The 21,174-nt window shown below is 36.0% G+C and overlaps 1 protein-coding gene and 1 pseudogene across 3 annotated transcripts in view; both read right to left on the bottom strand.

The window, feature by feature from the left end:
* Nucleotides 1-21,174, bottom strand: part of CA10 (carbonic anhydrase 10) — a 473,876-nt gene that overhangs the window by 300,041 nt on the left and 152,661 nt on the right. The gene's annotated exons all lie outside the window — the stretch shown is intronic.
* LOC144286347 (tubulin alpha-1A chain-like) lies at nucleotides 2,053-5,135 on the bottom strand (annotated as a pseudogene).

The raw sequence follows: 21,174 nt of genomic DNA, 5'->3' as shown, positions 1-21,174 counted from the left end.
TTACAGAGGAGGAAGCAGCAGCAGGGAGCCATCCTATCTGGAAAACCCACCCAAGGATGGATGCAGCACCTCTACACCAGCTTGCTTTAGGATGGTCACCCCCAATAGTCAATTTTAAAAGGGAAAACTAGATATGAGTCCTGAAAAATAAACCTAACTGAGGAGCAGACATGGCACCTGACACTCGCTCTGCAGTCTGAGCAATTCTGAGTTAGGAAGTTAAACAAATGTCAGCAGTAGGAGGAATTATTCAGATGCACTTAGAGCTTCCTTTGTAGAAAGTGTTTGCAAAGCCATATCGCATTTTTTCCCTGCTGGCTCTGAGACAAGCATTATTTCCATTTGACAGAAAGAGAAACTGAGGTTCAAAGATACATGTATTTCTTTTTATTGAACTAAAGTGTTGTAGCCTAATTTGATCAAGCTGGTATGTTATCTCAAGCTGGGATTCAAATTCCAGTGCTCTCTTTACCCAACTCTTACCATTCTGAGCAAAACTAAGTCAAACATGTTTAAAGTTCATAAACTCCTTAGTATTTATGCTTGAGGTTTTTTTCCTACTTCTTTCTTGAAATATAAATTTGGGAGAACTTCTCACAGGCCAACTGAGTGCTTTAGGTATCCACTGCTTTGCACTCAGCAGATGGTCATAAAATCTGAGTAAAGGATGACAGTCCATCTTCAGACCTGAGAGAGTCACAGAGTCACTTAGGCTTAGGATTTGAATGATCTTAGATTAGAGGCTTTCTAAGGAATACTTTTTTTTTTTTTTTTTTTACAGACAAGAAATCTATGGCTCTAGATCCTAAAACAAACTGAAAACCAGCATCTTGAGTTCTGATGACTCTCAGCCCAGTGTTCTGATGACTATAGGATCTACCTCTCAATAAGAGAAAGACCAGCTGGAAGAAAGTCCAATCATGCTGTTTTTATCCCACTTTCTCTGAAGGCGAGAAAGGTCACTAAAAATGCATGGGAGAGACTGCAAAAGAGTACAATACTGTGCAATGGTGATATTCAAAATGATTAAATTGGTGGCCAGAGTGCCCTTTGCAGGCACAAAGCAGCTCCTCTGTAAGGTTATAAAAAGAGGTTGTATGTTGTGGGATGAGGCTTCTTTCAACAGAGACCCCATTAGGGCTCCTGAGAAAAGGACGTAAATTCCTTCCAGGGAGTCTGTATAAAAGATCGTGTATGCTTCTCTCCTGGCGTCAAGATTCACAAAAGGTATAGGAAGTCTGAGGCTCTATTACTGATGACCTTCCCACAAAATATGCTGCATGTCATTTTTAAAAATAGCCTCACTCCTATTGGGTGGAGTATTTGATGGTCTTCATAAAGGAACTAAAAGCTTTTCCAGAAGTCTTGAAAGAATAAAACAGAGAGAGGGAAGGGGAGGCCAAGAAGCTGGTCTCACTGCTCCTAATCTTTCTGGACCTCAAAGGGGTCACGTGTTTGGCCTCAGGGCCTCACCGCCTCGGAATGGTTTTCCCCACGGCCTCAACAGACCTCAGGCATTCTCCCCACTGCTAATAAACAGGTCAGGTTTTGCCATCACCTTCAGAAACCTCTATTTTCTTCAAACTGTAAAGTCTACCTTCCTCTGCATGGCCAGCCTGGTGCTTGGGGACATAGCTTCTGCTCCATCTCATCCCCTGCTTCTCTGTTCTAGATAACTCATGTCTTTACCACCCTTGGGCACCTGCCACTCCTCACACATGTCACTTGTTGCCGCTGCCTTGGGGTGCCCTTTGTTTTCTTTCATCAATCAAAATGCTCCCAGAGAACAAGGCTCAGCTCGAAGCTCCCTTCCGTGAGATATCTTCTGGTCAGAACAAATCACTCCCAGACTGAGCTCTTTCTTTGGGGCCCCACTCAAAGCCTCCTACTTTAAGCTTTGGTTCTTTTGATTAGATGGAGAGACAAAGCCATTTGTAAACCAAAGCCAGATCTAGAAACTTAAAAAAAAAAAAAAAAAAAAAAACTCTTTATTTCAGGTTAATTTTAGGTTTACAGAAAGGCTGCAGAGATAGTACAGACAGCTCCCACCTAATAACTTTTTAGAGTCACAAAATATTTTACAGAAATGTATAAATTACAAACACTTATATCCTCATCTACCATCTTTATCAGATTTTAACATTTTGACAATTGCTTCAGATTCTCTTTAAGATAGAAAGCGTAAATATTATTTTTAAAGTCCCCTGTGTATCTCCCTATTCTCAATCTCTTTTCCTCCTCAGAATTAATCATTGTCATTATTTGGTGCTTATGATTAACTGGCATGCTTTTATATGTTTGCTACACATATGTGTATTCCAGAAGCCATACCGGATTGCTTTGTATATTGTCAAACTTTATACATATGGCATCATTCTGTATGTATCAGTTTTATATATTTTGCTTTTTCACATGTGTTTGTGGTTTTGTAAATCTAGTTTATTTAATCTTCTGTACAATATTTCATTATAGGAATACACAACCATCTATTCTATTCAATTGTTAGGTCTTTCAGTTTCTCATTTATGTTTTAGTATGGACAAGGAGAAATATAGAACAATGCACACTGCAGCACAGGTTTTATTAGCAAAACCAGGAAGTAGATCTGGATGGATTAATCTATTAGCGCATAAACTTTCCCACCCTAGGGCACCATTTTAGCCCTTATGAAAGAAAAAAAAAATTAGAGACATCAAAGTAATATTTTTGACAGTGGTGAGAGGTTTCTTTTCTTTTTTTTTTTTTTTTTCTTTTTTTTGGTGAGAAGTTTCTTGTTCATTTTTTTTAAGACTGTATTTATTTATTTGAAAGACAAAGAGAGAGAGAGAGCACAAGAAAAGGGGAAGGAGCCAATGGAGAGGGAGAGAAAGAAGCAGATTCCTTGCTGACCAGGGATCCCAAGATGGGGCTCAATCCCAGGACACTGAGATCATGACCTGAACCAAAGGCAGATGCTTAACTGATTGAGCCACACAGGCACCCCTCTTGTCCATTTTTTTCAGCAGAAATCTTTTTCTTCTTCAGATCCATAAAAAAAGTAGGAGGGGAACCCATCAACAGTTTTTAGGAAAAGACACATAGAACAGAGGCACCTTTACCTCTGCCAAGCTCTCTCAAATCTCAAGAATGGTGGTAAAAGGTGCTGTTCATACTATTACACAAAACTGTTGAATTAAGTCCAAAGGATACCTGGAGTCTTATCTTTAAATTCCTTCTAATTTCCTATACCCAGCATTGGCCCAGATTGCTTTAACATTCCCTTGAAATAATAAACTATTTTAAAAAACCTCAAACAAACCCAGATGCAGGTGATATCATTGTTTTTCCCCAAACAGTTTTAAAATATGCCTATAAATAATTCTATAGAAAAGAGGGCAGCAGATAGGCCCCAAGCAGAACTTGGGTTTTCTTTCTTTTTTTTTTTTTTTCATTTAAGACAGGGAATACTTTATCTAAACCCATCAGAGAAATGGACAGCTTGGGTCTGTAACAAAGCGTTTTGTTTTAAAGCATAGGTCAGTAATTGTATATGAGAGTATACACTGCTACATACAAGTTAACTGATCAGAGCACAACTTTTCAATGTTCAAAACAGAATAAGCTTCCCTGTAAAAGCAGCACCTTTGTGATATTTTTAACTTTAGTATTCCTCTCCTTCTTCTTCACCCTCTCCTTCAACAGAATCCACACCAACCTCCTCATAATCATTCTCCAGGGCAGCCATGTCCTCATGGGCCTCAGAAAACTCTCCTTCCTCCATGCCCTCACCCACATACCAGTGAACAAAGGCATGCTTGGCATACATCAGGTCAAACTTGTGGTCTAGGTGAGCCCAGGCCTCAGCAATGGCTGTGATGTTGCTCAGCATGCACACAGCTCGCTGTACTTTGGCCAGGTCTCCACCGGGTACCACAGTGGGAGGCTGGTAATTAATGCCTACTTTGACGCCAGTGGGGCACCAGTCCATAAACTGGATGGTACACTTGGTCTTGATGGTGGCAATGACAGCACTGACATCTTTGGGAATGGTACAACAGGCAGCAAGCCATGTATTTACCATGGTGAGGGTCACATTTCACCATCTGGTTGGCTGGCTCAAAGAATGCATTGGTGATCTCTGCTACAGAAAGCTGTTCATGGTAGGCTTTCTCAGCAGAGATGACAGGGGTACATGTGGCCAGAGGGAAGTGGATGTGGGGATAGGGCACCAGGTTAGTCTGGAACTCTATCAGATCCACATTCAGGGTTCTGTCAAATCTGAGGGAAGCAGTGGTGGAGGACACAATCTGACCTATCAACTTGTTTAGATTAGTGTAGGTTGGGCATTCAATATCGAGGTTTCTACAACAGATGTCATAGATGGCCTCGTTGTCTACCATGAAGGCACAATCAGAGTGCTCCAGGGTGGTATGGGTGGTGAGGATGGAGTTGTAGGGTCTACTATAGCTGCGGACACCTGGAGGGCAAGGTAGATGGAGAACTCTAGCTTGGACTTCTTGCCATAATCGACAGAGACGTTCCATCAGCAGGGAGGTGAACCCAGAACTGGTTCCCCCTCCAAAGCTGTGGAAAACTAAGAAGCCCTGAAGACCCATGCACTGGTCATCCAGTTTCCGAATTCAGTCCAAGACAAGGTCAATGATCTCCTTGCCAATAGTGTAGTGCCCTCGGGCATAGTTATTGGCAGCATCTTCCTTGCCTGTGATGAGCTGCTCAGGATGGAAGAGCTGGCAGTAGGTGCCAGTGCGAACTTCATTAACGATTATGGGCTCCAGGTCTACAAACACTGCCCTGGCACATGCTTGCCAGTGCCCATCTCACTGAAGAAGGTGTTGAAGGAGTCATCGCCTCCTCCAATGGTCTCGTCACTTGGCATCTGGCCATCAGGCTGAATGCTGTGTTCCAGGCAATAGAGCTCCCAGCAGGCATTGCTGATCTGGACACGTGCCTGGTCAACATAGATGGAGATGCATTCACGCTTGGTTGCTGCTTGGTGGCTGCCGGGTGGATGGCAGAGAAGAGGAGAGGTTGTTGCTTCTTATAGCACGACTCTTAGGTGGTCAATGTAAGAGAAGCTGCTGGGTTTTATTTCTTCATGATTTTATGCAAATCTACATAAAGGTGAGGAATGTTATTACAAGGTGGTCAAGCAGGAAAAGAGATGCCTTGTCTGAACTCAGAGGTCCCCCTGCCTCTACTGGGACATTTGCATTTATTACCTTTCCCTTTTTGCTTATTGTGATGGTATGCAACCTCATATGCATGGTGGTAGGATTGGGGATGCTGGGTGAATAAGGTAGTGTCTGCTTTTAAGAAGATACTAGCCACTCTATGCATATGTGGAAACAAAACACACACACACACACACACACACACACACACAGAATGGTTCTTTTTGGAGAGGCAGGAGATTGAGTGAGAATGCCACACAGAGGGAGCCGGAACAAAGGCATGGTACAGTAACAAACCATCACCGCCTCCAAGGAACACCCACGACAGTACATCTGCTTGGAACCTAAATCCTGGTTTCCATAGTTTTGTCAATTATACAGCTATCCAAACCATGTCATAGCAGAAATAATACAACCCAACTCAAAAATATAAAAACAAAATGGAGTGTGCCACACACCAGCTACATTGAACTCTTTTCTATCCCCTAAGCCACGAATTTCCTAACCACAAAGCTTTACTTATACCCATGCTTTGATGATGTTCTCTGCACGCTCCATTTCCTTCTGGACTAATGCATCCTTAAAACTCATTTGAAACCTCATCTCCCTATGAAACCTTCCTCACACCCCTTCAGAGGAGTGAATCATCCCTGCATGTGCTCCCAGAGAGGGTGACTTCTGTCCCCATAAAGTTTAGCACTCAGCACAGTCTGGCAAATAGTCTCTTAATTGTGCATGCCTCTGTGTCCTCCACTCTTAGAAGACAGGGATTCATCTCATTCATCTCTGTGGTCCCCTAAGTACCTGACATAGTGCCAACTGTAGTAAGTGTTCAATGTGAAGCTCATTCAAGGACTTGCATAGCTGAAAAGAAAGTGCTGGGAACAAGAGTAATCAACAGATCCCAGTAGTATAATTGCCTTAAACTTCATGTGAATGTGATTCCTTTGAAAAAAACTGCATTTTGTGGGGGTTTTTTTTGTTTGTTTGGTTTTGATAATTGGTGTTGACTCCTTCAGCTCTACTTGGAAGTTCTAGGTTTAATTCACTCGACAAGAAAGCAAATCTGTGTATGTTTGACTGGGTGTAGGAGGGTAGTCCTCATGGATCTTTCCTACAAATTGTGTTCAAAGTGGGCCACTTCCTACTAGATTCCTCACGTTTCCTAGGCAGCGTAATGGTGGGATGCTTATTTTAATTGAAGTAAACAACTACTTCAAAAGTACGTCCAAGAAAGAAAATTGAAAAGGCAAGAGGAAAAACACTAGACATAGCATTTAAAAGGGTATTATTTTTCCTGCAACTTTATGGTTTATTATATTTCTTGAAACCATTGTGAATGGCTTTTCCTTACATAATGTTAGGTATTTGTTTTTCCCCTCCTTTCTCTGGAAATTTTATAGGAAAAGAGAAATATACCTTAGTAAGGAAGGCTGAGAACTCAAACATATCAGGCCAATAAACTCATGATATAAGAACAAAACATAAAGATGTGGTTTATGTATACAATGGAATATTACTCAGCCATTAGAAATGACAAATACCCACCATTTGCTTCAATGTGGATGGAACTGGAGGGTATTATGCTGAGTGAAGTTAAGTCAATCAGAGAAGGACAAACATTATATGTTCTCATTCATTTGGGGAATATAAATAATAGTGAAAGGGAATATAAGGGAAGGGAGAAGAAATGTGTGGGAAATATCAGAAAGGGAGACAGAACATGAAAGACTCCTAACTCTGGGAAACGAACTAGGGGTGGTGGAAGGGGAGGAGGGTGAGGGGTGGGGGTGAATGGGTGACAGGCACTGAGGGGGGCACTTGACGGGATGAGCACTGGGTGTTATTCTGTATGTTGGCAAATTGAACACCAATAATAATTAAATGTATTATAAAAAAAACATGAGAAACAAATTTCTGCTTTTTATAAGCTACCAAGTCTATGGCATTGTGTTATAGCAGCCTAACCAGACTAAGACAACAAGAACAACAACAACAACAACACACAAAAAAAATCAAAGCAAACAAATGGATGAGCAAAATTAAAACAAAACATGAAGAAATAAATGAGAGAATTAGTAGAAGAAAAAAGCAATATAATTTTGTTTGGTTCCAATTCTGGTTATGAGGAAGTATATATTGCTCTACATCTCCGATGTAGCTTACTACTTTTAGTAGTTTTACTACTAAAAACATAAAGGCATCCATCAGAGGACTCAGAAAAAATAAATAGCAAGTGGATTGGAGAAAGAAATCAAAATGGAAAGTATGGCCACTATAGCAATGAGTTTATGAGTATTTCCCTTTCTTCCTAATTTCCCAGTTTGGACAACAAAATAGCCTATAATCCCAAAACTGCACATGAGATCCAAAGAGGAAAAACTCCAAGAGAAATTTATTCCCTAATTTTTTTTCCAGAAGACTGGGAAGGAAAAGTGTATGGGATGGAGACTGTAGAAGAGATCCCTTCCTTTGTGTGTTTTTTTGTTTTGTTTTGTTTTGTTCACCTGGCTCAGTCCAGACAAGTTGTGGTCACAAAGTTGTATGCTAGTAGATGCAGCAGCTATGCATATACCTAAGATTCTGAGAGAAGTTATTTCTTTTTGAGCAGAGGAATTGGAAAATTGGTCCCAGTGGTCCAAAGAGAGTATGTTTGTGGGAAATTGTTGTTATTAATTTTCTTCCTCTTCTTCTCATTGTTTTGCTCTCAAGGTGAACCAAGTCATGAAAATTGTGAAATAGCACAGGAACCTAAAACTCTGACTTTTGAAGAAATCCTGGAGTGGAACCTCAGGGACTATAGAAGAATGCAGTAGAGAAAAAGAGCCCCTAAATCTGTGCATGAATTCACAGGCTCACCACTTAGTTGTACATGCATTGAAATTACATGATTTAGCATAGTGAATGCTTCAAGTATTGGACTATGGTTAAACAAAGGTTCACTTCTGGGTTGTACAAACATGCAGCAGACAGAATAGAGTTACAGAAGCTTTGAAAACTAAGCAGACATAGGAGCCACAGCCTGTAGAAGGCAGGTGTGGCAGGAACCATATCCGGTTGACTACCTGAGAATACAAACAAAAAACAAAACAAACAAAAGGATAACATTACCTAGAGAATTTAACAGGATGAGTCACAAACATAAATCCCAAAATGTCTATGATATAATCTAAAATTACTAAACATAGAAAGACCCAGAAAAATTTCATCAACTCTCCAAAGAAAAGACCATCAAGTAACTACTAATCCCTGAGATGATCCATATGTTGAAATTACTGGGCAAAGCACTGAAGGTATTTATAACTATACTCCATGAGGAGAAAAAAATATTTGAAATGAATGGAAAGACAGAAGTTCTGAGGCAAGAAATAGAAAATATAAAGGAAAACCAAATGAAAACTTTAGAAATTAAAAAAAAATAACTAAAATTTTTTACCAGATAAACTCAATATTTTAGTGGAAATGTCAGCAAAAGAGAGTCATTGAACTTGAAAAAAATAGTAGAAATGATCCTTTCTGAACAAGCGAGACAAAATTAAAATACATATACATAATGATTGGAGCCTCAGGGGTCTGTAGTAGAGATCTCACGTTTGATTTATTAGAATCTCAAAAAGAGAGGGGAATGATTGGTGCAGGAAAAAATACCTGAAAATTTCTCAAATTTGGTTTAAAGCCATAAATGTACAGGTTTAAGAGTCATAAAGTAACCCCCCCAAAGGGGAAAAAAATCACATGCAGAGACATCAGAATCAAACTACTGAAATCTAAAGGTAAAGAAAATAACCTTGAAAGCAGCAAGACTCCAACAATTCAATGACAATTCAATGAAAATTCAATGACAGCGTATTTCAGTGGAAATCACAGAACCCAGAAGACAGTATAATAACCTATTTAAAGTGATGAAAAGCAAAGAGCCATTCAGAATTCTATATCCACCACAAATATCCTTCGGGAAAGAAAGATGAAGTAAAGACATTTTCGGATGACAGAAAAAGCTAATAGAAATCATAGCAGCTGATCTTCTCTAAAAAATGATGAAAATTCTTCAGGCAGAAGAGATATGATACTAAAGAGAAACTTGAAATTTCAGGAATGAAAGAAGAGTGCAACAGAAATGGCAACTATCCTGGTAAACAGCCTTTTTATTTTTCCCTCTTAAGTTCTTTAAAAATATGTATGACTGTTGAAAGTAAAAATTTTAACATTGTATGATGGAGTTTTCAATTTTTTTAAATAGATGCACTACATCTGTTAACTATAGCATAAAGGAGAGAGCATAAAAGAGCCTATATGGTTGCAATGTTTCTACATTTTTCATTTTTCATTAAGTGATAAAATATGAACTGTGAAAGACAGGCTTTATATTTTATTAATCATTTTAATAACCACTAAAAAACTATAGACAGTCAGAAAGTAAGTAGATAAATTAAAATTGAAAACTAAAAAATCAATCAAAAGAAGGCAGAAAAAAAACAGGAGAATGAAAAACAGAGTGAACAAATAGAAAAGCAATAAAATGATAAACCTAAATCTAACCATATCAATAATTACATTAAGTGTAAATGTACTAGGCAAATTAAAAGAGAGATTATGAGATTTAAAAAAAGAAGAATCAAGGCACCTGGGTAGCTTAGCTCAGCAGTTGAGTGTCTGCCTTTGGCTCAAGTCATGATCCCTGGGCTCCCAGAACAGAGTCCTGCATAGTGTTACCCACAGGGAGCCTGTTTCTCCCTCCGCTTATGTCTCTGCCTCTCTATCATAAAATCTTAAAAAACAAAACAAAACAGTCCAGTTCTTATTGAAACTCAACTATATATGCACTCTTCCACCCAGATGGATATTTACCATGTGCTGAGTACTGTCATAAGCAATGAATATTAGACCTAAAATTAAGATATGAATGAATCTTTAAGGAACTTCTGTGTAGAATTTAAAGAGTGGGTAGGGAAGAAGCAGAAAACTCCATTCCAGGAGGAAGGAAACAATATAAACAAAGAAACAGAAACAGAATAAGAAAAATTATGCTTTGAGAAATTACCCTTTCTTCCTCTCAAATACCCTTTGCTTCCTGTCATGAGTCTCTGACAGTGGGGACTGGAGGCATAAGTGCAATGAGGCAGTCAAAGCATATGGAGTTACTGAGCAGGTTGTTTGCAGAGGAACAGATCACAGAATAACTACCTAGCCCAAGGAATGGGAAAAAGAGAGATGGAACACACATCTCAGGTCAATGCAGATTTTGTGCTCCCAGTGGAATTTTTACAGCATCTTTAATTTCAAAATATACTATGCAAAAGCTGGGAGAAAACTTGTCCAATTCCAAGCTACGCAGGCTAAGTCTCAACTTCATTTAAATCCTATTAAGGCACAATCTTCTCAAATATCCTTTTATGATGTCTAGAAAGTCTAATTCTTCAATTTAATTTTATGGGAGTATGGATTAAAAACGCTTATAAAGAACAAAGGGAATTACCCAAAGAAAGGCATTTCCTGGAGGAGGAAAAAAAGCCCTCCACACAGCAAAAGGAATCTTTCAGTTTTATTATTTTCACTTCCCCTCCCCCTCTGTGTATGAAGAATCAGAATGGGAAGTCTAAAATCTGAATTTAAAGCTAGCACCAAAGTATATTTTTTATTTTATGCGATATGGTTTTAACAGAGGAAAAGTGATTCTACTACCACCCTGCATAATTTTTGTAGAGAAAGTATAGATGTACTGCTGCTCAAATGATGAAATGACTATTTGGCTTATTCAAAATTATTTGAACTATTAGCTCATGTAGGATAAGCATGATAGCATTAATCCTTTCATGATCTAATTAATCAGCCTTTCCAAAGTTACTAAGACAAATTCTTCAAAAATTTTTTCAAAAATCCCTTTATCCAAAAAGGATTCATTGTTTTATTCTGCTTAACCAAAGTCACAGATAAGTTATTTGCTCTACTCTGATCTAGATCTTTTTAAAAATAAAGTCATATAGGCAAAACACCTGCATTCCAGGAATGAAACAGAAATAGGAGTGAGGAAGCAGCCAGCAATATGCACAAGAAGCCATGAAAATTCACCTGACCGCATCATGGACCTGCACCAGGAAATACTGCTCTAAAAATTCCATATTTGAATAGATATTACATGATAATTGGAGTTAATTTGTTAATGGGTTAATTTGTTAATGGGTGTGATCTAAATAAGGATTTCAAAATATACTATAAAATAGGTTCTAGATAAGATTTTTGACTTCTTTGGAAAATTGTCATAAATGATTTAGTAGCGAAGGACCTAAGCTGTTCATTTGCCTCAGACCAATGATGAGAAGAATCTAAAAATGAACCTGGAACATAACAGGCATATTTGTAGGCAGTGGAGAGCTTACAGTTTATTTTTCATAAATGGCAACATCATGCTTATTACCTGCACTTATCTGGCTTAGGAGAACAAAAAGCATATTATACTTTAACAGCTTCTTACAAACTGTTAGAAAACAATTTATTTTCTAAGAAGAATAAATACTTAGTGAGACTGTGTTTAAATTTGTCCTTGGGCATGATGAATAAAAATGTATCTGGTGTGAGCTATGGATCCCTTATTACAGAAGGACTCTTTAGGAAGTCTAACCTTTTCTTCTTGCAGGAGAAAGTTTAGTCAGCATTATTTGGGGATGATCAATCTGTATAGAAACCACAAAAGAAAATGAACATTTGCTTGTCAGAACTTGTAATATTTCAGATAACATTGATGTGGAAGTGAAAGTTATCTTTAATTAGCTAACTTTCAGTAGTTGTTAGAAGGAGGGACTAAGCCACCCAGAAGGCCCTCTACTTCTACCACTTTAAAAGTAACTCCTATTTTATATAGCATGTTATGTTAATAAAAAGTTATTGTCACCTGTTTATACATAGAATAAAACCATTATAGATTTATTGATTTTTTTAGACTATGCATTTAAGAAAAGTAAAGGGGGTATTTAAAAAAATTAAGCACAATTATTTATCTCAATAGTCTTGGAAGAAGGAAAATATACGGGCATAGAATCAGAAATCAGAGAAGTGTGATATAAGAGTTACATAAGGGAAGGATGCTATGTGAGCAATCAGTAAAAGAGCAAGGTTTCAAAAAAAGATGTGAGATTTACTCTGGGCCCCCACCCTTTTTTTCTGGTTGCTCCTAGAAGAGTTCATTCATACTATAGACCATAAAACTTCTTGGAGACCAACTGAAAAACAACACTGTGATCATAATTTACCTTTTCTTTTTATATTCACTGATATTCATGAATCTTCAATCTTTATCCTTAGATTCTCTACCTACACACTGAATACTCAAGATTATAAGTGATATTCTGATTTAAGTTTGTATATAAACTTTTCTGAATATCTAAAAATCTGTAGGACAGCAGTAGTGCTCATATAGAGATTAATAAGAGAAGACTTCTGCCTTAAAGTAGGCAACTATCCTTTGAGGGAAAGAGATTCATGAACAGATATAAATTTAACATGCTGCGATAAGATAACAGGTATTAGGGAAGCAAAAAAACAAACAAAAAAAAGAGGATGTTGTTTGAAAATGTCATACATTCCTGAAAATTATGCCTTCTATCAGGAGGCTATAAGTGAAATGTGCATGAGTGTTTTCACCTCTGAAGACAATGGAAACAATTACATAATAAATAAAAGCAATAAGTGATGAAGAAAAAAAAAAACCCACAAAGACAAAACCTATTAAGCAGTACTGAAGGAATCTAATGATGGCTTAATCTGTTTTGTGTGACATCATCTATGGAATGTGATTCGTTAAATTAAGGGACCATCTGAATGCCTCCAAAACAAAAATGAAAACAATCTGCAAGCATCGCTATAAAGAATCATAGGAAGAGACCTTCAGTCACTTCATTTCAGGCTGATGTGGCTCTCCATTGCCTGGTTGAATAGGTTACAAAATGCTGCAAAATTGGTGTGCAGAGTACTAGCCAATTGACGAGGCAGCATTCTACAGGGTCTAGATCTAATACAGCATTAGGATTTTCAGTTCTTGATATAATGGAGTAATAAATATCAGACTAACTTTCCTGCCATTAACAACTATACAACTATACACAACTATTTTCAGGCATTGGCAAGACAGCACAAGGCTGTGATCTTTGAGAGAAAAAAATACATACAAAATGAGCTCCATATTTACCCTAAATTTATGCCAGAGGGCACATTTCAAGCTTTAACATATGGAAGTGGAGCTCAAGCAGAGAATGACATTCCCAACTGGGTGAAGGAAACAAGAGATTGTGCTACAGGGATGGTGAGAAGGCTGGAATCCTCAGGGCAAGGTGTAGTTGTGGAGGGAGCTCTGAAGATAAGGAGCTGCAGAAATATGCCTTAGAGTCTACTACACATGTGCACGGCTAGACTTTATGAGGTCTGGTAGAGAATAACTTCTAAGGAATTGTGAACTAAATAGAGTTTCTGGATGTTGCTTAATGTAGGGTAACACTGGAGTTCTGTCATTCAGAGTGGGAAGACTTCCCTAGATGCCCCAAGTATTCAGTTAAAATTTCATAAAAATTACAAATAAAGAGTATGAATACATTAGCCCCAAAGAATCCTTTAGATTTATCCTAATGAAACCCCAAACAGGCCTGAGGGCCTTCAGTTATTTCAGGGAAAAAAGAGTCAATTTTCTTTAAAGGCAATAGTGTTCAAACTCTAAATATAGTCAAATACACATACAGCATATAATAAAAATAATTACTAGAAGACAAAGTAGACAAATATAACACATAACTAGGAATCAATATGAACGGACTCAGATATGCCAATCATGTTGTAATTATCAGGTAAAGTAGCTATTATAGGGGTGCCTGAGTGACTCCATTAGTTGATGGTCCAACTCTTGGTTTTGGCTCAGGTCATGATCTCAGAGTCATGAGACTGAGTCTCCTGTCGGGCTCTGCACTCCACAAGAAGTCTTCTTGAGATTCTTTCCCTTACCCTCTCCCTTTACCTCTGCCCCTCTCCCCACTCACTTTCTCACTCTCTCTCAAATAAATAAACAAAATCTTAAGAAAAATAGAAGTAGCCCAATGTGGGACTCGATCCAGGGACTCCAGGACCACACCCTGGGCCGAAGTCAGGCACTAAACCTCCGAGCCATCCAGGGATCAGATGTTTTTAAAAGAATATGGAACTCAGATATAGTTGAAAGAATAAAGAACCCAATTTATGTAAAATATGTAGGTAAATGAACTTTTTTTTGTTCCTTAGAGAATTGATATCTTTTAAGGTAAACTGCAATAAGTTAAACATGCGTGTTATAATGCCCAGCTCAACAAGTAAATAAAACCACAAAGAGGTATTACAGAAATGTCAATATAGGAAATGAAATACAACACTGAAGATTACTCATTTCACCATCAAGAAGGTAGGAATTTCTTATGCAGTTAATATACACTCAAGATGTATGTCTTCTTGATGAATTGTCACTATTTACATTTTAAAATATTTCTCATTATCCCTGATATGTATTTACTTGTTGAAGTCTAATTTGTCAAATATTAATATAACTGCATTGGCTTTCTCATAATTAATGTTTGCATGATATGCTTTTCTCTATCCTTTTACTTTTGACCTGTCTGTACCTTTATGTTTAAAAGGTTTTCTTATAAACAGCAAATAGTTGACCCTTGCTTTTTTATCCAGTCTGACAGTCTTTGTCTTTTAAATGGGAGAATTTAATCCACTTACACTTAATGTTATCATTTATATAAGTTTATATTAAATATGCCAGGTTTATATTTCCTATCTTTTCTATTCACTATTTCAGTTTGTTTTCTATGTGTTCTGTGTTTCTATGTGTTCTGGTGCATTTCCACCTTTCCTACTTTCTTGACGGTGAAATGAGTCATCTTTAGTATTGTATTTCAAAAAGTAATAATCAGTACAGACATTAATAAAGGAGAATTATATATGACTTTATGACAATGAGTTCTACAACTTAGATAAAACTAACAGATCCCATGAAACAAAACTTAGCAAAATTGATACAATAAGAAATAGAAAGTGATCAATCCTGTATACATTAAGGAAATTTAATTTTATTTATTTTATTTATTTTAAATTTTTATTTATTTATGATAGGCACACAGTGAGAGAGAGAGAGAGAGAGGTAGAGACACAGGCAGAGGGAGAAGCAGGCTCCATGCACCGGGAGCCCGACGTGGGATTCGATCCCGGGTCTCCAGGATCGTGCCCTGGGCCAAAGGCAGGCGCTAAACTGCTGCGCCACCCAGGGATCCCAGGAAATTTAATTTTAATTAAAAATTTTCAACTAAGTCTTAAAAAGCTTTACTGATAAATACTAGAAAATCTTTAAGAAATCTATGATATCGGTTTCATATGTAGTTTTTCAGAAGATAGAGATGAAATCACTTTCCAGTTAAGTTTATGAAGCTAGCATATGGTTGATACCAAATCTAGACAAGGACATTATAAGAAAAAATGCAGACCAATACCTCTTAAGTACCTAGACAAAAAAATCTTTACCAAAGTATTAGTAAACAAAACCCAGTAATATAGTTTTTAAAGAATGTGTATAATGACTAAGTTATGCTTACTCCAGGAATTCAAGGTTAGTTAAATACACAATATTCAATTAATATAATTGCCACATTAAAAGATTATAATAGAAAGTGCATATGATCACTTAATTTGTCACAAAAGATTTTCTAAAATTAAAATTCAATACTCATTGAATAATTCTCAGCAAACTATGAATAGAAGGGTATGTCTTCAACCTAATAAAATGCATCTGCTAAAAAACCTATAGCTAATACCACACTTAAGTATAAGATATTACATACTCCCTAAGATTAAAAAAGATGTCCATTAGCAGTACTTTTATTTAAGTAAGTACTTTACTGAAGATCCTAGATGGTGTAACAAAATAAATAAATGGCAATCAGATTACAAAGGAAGAAATAAAACCTTCTTAATTTACAAATGACATGATTGTGTACATATAAAATCCAAAAAATCTATAAGAAAAATATCTAATGAAGTAAAAAGTGCATTTATCAGTACCACGGATACAAACAAATGCAAGAAAAAGTAACTGAGTTCCTATGTACTGGTAATAAACATTAGAAAAATAAAAACAAAAATACCATTAATGACACTACTCAAATGGTAAAATATTTAGGGTTAAATTTAATGGAAGTTGTGCAAGAGCTCTATGCTTATACTTAAGACACTGCCAAAAGAAACCAAAGAAGACCTTAGTAAATGGAAAGATATATGCTCTGGGATTGGAAGCCTCAATGTTATTAAAAAGTCTCTTCTCTACAAATAGATCTAAAGATTCAATGCATTTCTAATCAAAGTCTAGCGGGTTTTATTTTTAATAGAAACAAACAAGCTGATTCTCAAATTTATACAGAAAAGCAAAGAATCTAGAATATCCAGAATAATCTTGAGAACGAACAAAGCTGGAGAATTTCAAAGCAGAGTATAAAGCTACAATAATCAAAATCATAAGTTATTGACATAAATATCAACATACAGATCAATGGAACAGAATGAGATTCCAGAAATAGAGCTACATTTATATGTAGACTTGATTTTTTTTTCTTTTTTCTTTTTTTTTTCCTTTTTGGCAAAGGTGCCAAAGCAATGCAATAAGAGAAAGAAGGAAAGGAAAAGAAAGGAAAGAAAAAAGAAAAGAAAAAAAAGAAAAGAAAAGAAAGAAAAGGAAAGGAAAGGAAAGAAAAGAAAAAGAAAAGAAAAGAAGAAAAGAAAAGAAAAGAAAAGAAAAGAAAAGAAAAGAAAAGAAACGAAACGAAACGAAACGAAACGAAACGAAAAGAAAAGAAAAGAAAAGAAAAGAAAAGAAAAGAAAAGAAAAGAAAAGAATTCTTTTCCACAATGGTCCTGATACAACTAGATATTTGCATGGGGAAAATCACTCTCAACATCTACCTCATCTCCTAAACAAAAATTAATTTTGGGCAAATCACAGACTAGCTAAAACTATAAAAATCAGAGCAGAATATCTTTTTGAACATATACTAAGCAAATTTCTTCAGTAGTATACAATAAAGCACTAATCGTTAAAGGAAAATAACCTCATTAAATAAAAAATCTGCTCATAATAAGACCTTGTAGAGAAAATGAATGGACAAGTAATAGACTGGAAAAAATATTTGCAAAACATATATCCTGACAAAGGACTTTTTATCTTACAAACTAAAAAATGGATTTATCAATATTATGGATAAAACCAATATAAAAAGAGCAACTGGGTTCCATATAATAGCTATAAATGTTTGAAAAAATAAAAATAAAAAATACCATTGACAATATCATCCAAAACATAAAGTTATTAAGAGTTAAATTCAACTTAATGTTTAGGAATTCAATCAGGAATTCAAGGTAGGTTAAATATACAAAATTCCAAAAAAAAAAAACAAAACAAAATTCCATTAATGTAATTCAATTAATATATCCAGAATAGGTAGCTAACCCAATAGTATAGAACAAAGAACCAAACTTGAAAACATGGGGAAAGACTTGAACAATCACTTCACTAGGGTGATAAACAAATGGACAATAAACACATGGAAATGTTCAACACTTTTTGTCATCAACAAAATGCAAACAAAAAATAAAGTGTTTAATACTCCCCACCCAACAGAATCAATACTCACACACTGCTGGTGTAAATATAAAATGATACAATCACTTTGTAGGAAGTTTTGGTAGCTTCTTAAAAGGTTAATTATATACCACCATATGATCTAGCCTTTTCACTCTTAGGTAGGTATCTCAGAAAAATGAAAATATATGTTCATGTAAAAATTTGTACATTAGTATTCATAACAATCTCATTCAACATTTGGAAATACCCCAAATGACCATCAACAGGAGAAACAATAAGCCGTGACATAGTTATACAATGGAATATTGTTCTAGTGCAAAAGGCAAAGAGCAAGCGACTTATGACATGCTACAATATGAATGAATCTCAAAAACATGATCTTGAGGGAAAAAAATCAAATAGGAAAGAGTACATATTAAATGACTCCACTGAATGAAATTCTAGAAGGGCAAAACTAAACTATAATGAAAGAAGTCAGAACACTAGCCATTTTGGTGGGGGAGTGACACGATTGATGGGGAAGGCACATCAAGAAAATTTTGGGGTGACAAAAAAAGGCTTAAGATGGTGTTCACTCTTATCAAAACTCACTGAGCTTTAGAGTTCAGGTATATGCATTTTACTGAACATACATTCTATCTCAAGATTTTAAAAGGCTACATATATATGTAATTGATGATAAAAGCTGGTATTAACTTCTGCCTTCTTCAGGACAGTGTTTATTTTCTTTTTCTTTTTTTCCTTTCTGTTGTTGAGATACATATTAAATGACAATGAAAGTAGCAGATTTGTCTGTTGACCATAACTACAAAGTCTATACCAAGCAACGCATGGTACTCAAGACTCACCACATTCTTTTTTTTTTTTTAATTTTATTTTTTTTATTCATGAGAGACACAGAGAGAGGTAGAGATATAGGCAGAGGGAGAAACAGACTCCCCACAGGGAGCCTGATGCAGGACTGAATGCCAGGACCCTGGGATGACAACCTGAGCCTAAGGTAGATGGCAACCACTGAGCCACCCAGTCGTCCCTCACCATGTTCTTTCATCTCTTCCTTTGTTTGGAATATTCATTCTTTCCCCTTTTCTCTGCAGGTTAAAATCCTACTCTTCACTCAAGGTTGTGCAAATACCACAAGTTCTCCCCCAATCAATTACCTCACCAACTAGGTCTTTTTAATATATTTGCTCACATCTTTGTCTTTTCCAGAAGACAGGGAACTCACTGTGGGAAGCACTTTGTAATATTCATCTTTGTGTCCTTGAGGTCTAGCTCACAATAGGTGCTAAATAACTGTTTGATAAGAACCAAATCAACTATATGAAGCAGAGATTTTGGAACACTGTCAACCATATAATCTGATTAGGTGTCAGCTTCATGAAGGTATTTTAGCTCAAAATATTCAGTTTTTTTTTCTTTACCCCAGTAATATTCTTTTTATCTCCAGCCTAATCTGGTTTCACATCTTAGAGTCGGCTTTCAATTTTGCCATAGGAAATGATATATTTTTTCTATTTTCTTGATTCCAAACTCTCCCGTGTTTTATATCTGGTCACCCTTAATAGAGTATGTCATTTATCCACCATGAAACTAACTCTGTCCAGATTACTCATCTTTTAATGTTCCCTGTCAGCTTTCTGGGCGTCAAGAAACCTGAACACTTTTCAAGCTATATTCCTATCTAGGACATTCATAACAGAGAGTGCTTTCTGCCATCATGAATAACTTTTCTTTTTCTCCTAGAAACAAATTGGGGATTAATGTACACAATCTCTCACATCAGGCTTCTGATTTGTTTGACTGATCTCTTCCACTATAGTGTGCAATATCAAAAGTACCATAGAAATCTCAATAAATTATCTACACCTAGAGTGCCTCTTCTCTGTCTCTTGAATCTGCAATGATATACTCTACTTAAAGAACTCTGAAAATGGATGGTAGGCCTTATTTGTTTTCATAGGTCCAGTTCCTCTAGTTTTTTGCCAGACAACTGCATATGTATTTTGCCTCTCGTTTACTTTTTATTGATTTAAAATCTTAAATTTAAAATCTTCGTTTTGTGAAGGCAAAACAAAATAAGATACTGCCTGTGGCTACACATCAAGTATGAAAAGAATACTATAATTAGATGAAATTTCAGCAAAGCTCCAGCAACAAGAAGGTCTAGTTACTCAACAATGGAACCAGAAGTCAATAACTATTGGTTATTTATTTACACCTTCATAACTAGTCATACACACACACACACACACACACACACAGTTGACCCTTAAACAATACTGGTTTGAACAGTGTGGGTTCTCTTATGCATGGCCTTTTTTTAGGTAAATACAATACAGCAGTGCAATGTATTTTCTCTTCTTTACTATTTTCTTAATAACATTTCCTTTTTTCTATCTTACTTTATTGTAAGAATGGAGTACAGAATACACATAAAATATGTGTCAATCAACTATTTGTGTTATTGGTAAAGTTTCCAGTCAGCAATAGGATATTAGTAGTTATGTTGGGGGGAGTCAAAAGTTATGTGCAGATTTAGGGAGGATTTGTACCCCTAGCCCCCATGTTGTTTAAGGGTTGACTATATATAAACCATGTATGCATATATATATATATATACACAAATATAAGCAAATAAGCAAAATGACAGAGAATTCTGGGTAATTTTAGGGAGAAAGCTAAGGAACCAGTGTAGTAGAGGGGAATTTCATATTTCTCAGTTTTTGACTGATAAAAAAACAAAGGAAGAAAATGGACTAATATATAACATAATTTAAAATTTTGATCTAATAAATGTGTTTGTGTGTGTGCATTTTATATTCTGCAGATACCTTCTATTTTAGTACCCATGGAATATTTACAAAAATTTACCATATGTTTTTAAAGCCACAAGTACTTTTAACATATATATATATATGTACATTTATGTATATATGTATGCAAATATATTTTTTAACATATAACTAGTTAAAATAGAAACAATAAGCTATGAAGAATTATATCTCTCTACTAGTTCTTAAATCAAAAAGGAAAATAAGTTGGGACCCTGGGTGGCTCAGTGGTTGAGCGTCTGCCTTTAGCTCAGGTCATGATCCTGGGATTCTGAGATTGAGTCCTGTATCAGGCGCCCGGCAGGGAGCCTGCTTCTCCCTCTGCCTATGTCTCTGCTTCTCTCTGTATGTCTCTTATGAATAAATAAATAAAACCTTTTTTTTAAAAAAAAGGAATATAAGTTCATTAACTATTATTTATAAAAAATAAAAAATAAATATTATTTATAAAATGCCTGAAATATTACATATTTGACCTATGAAGTATATCTTAAGGTCCATTACAGAAAAGTTAAGAAAATTC

This window comes from Canis aureus, chromosome 16 (genome assembly GCF_053574225.1).
Source record: "Canis aureus isolate CA01 chromosome 16, VMU_Caureus_v.1.0, whole genome shotgun sequence".
NCBI lineage: Eukaryota > Metazoa > Chordata > Mammalia > Carnivora > Canidae > Canis > Canis aureus.
Note: the sequence above shows the minus strand (reverse complement) of the source record. Positions and strands in the feature narration are given on the sequence as shown.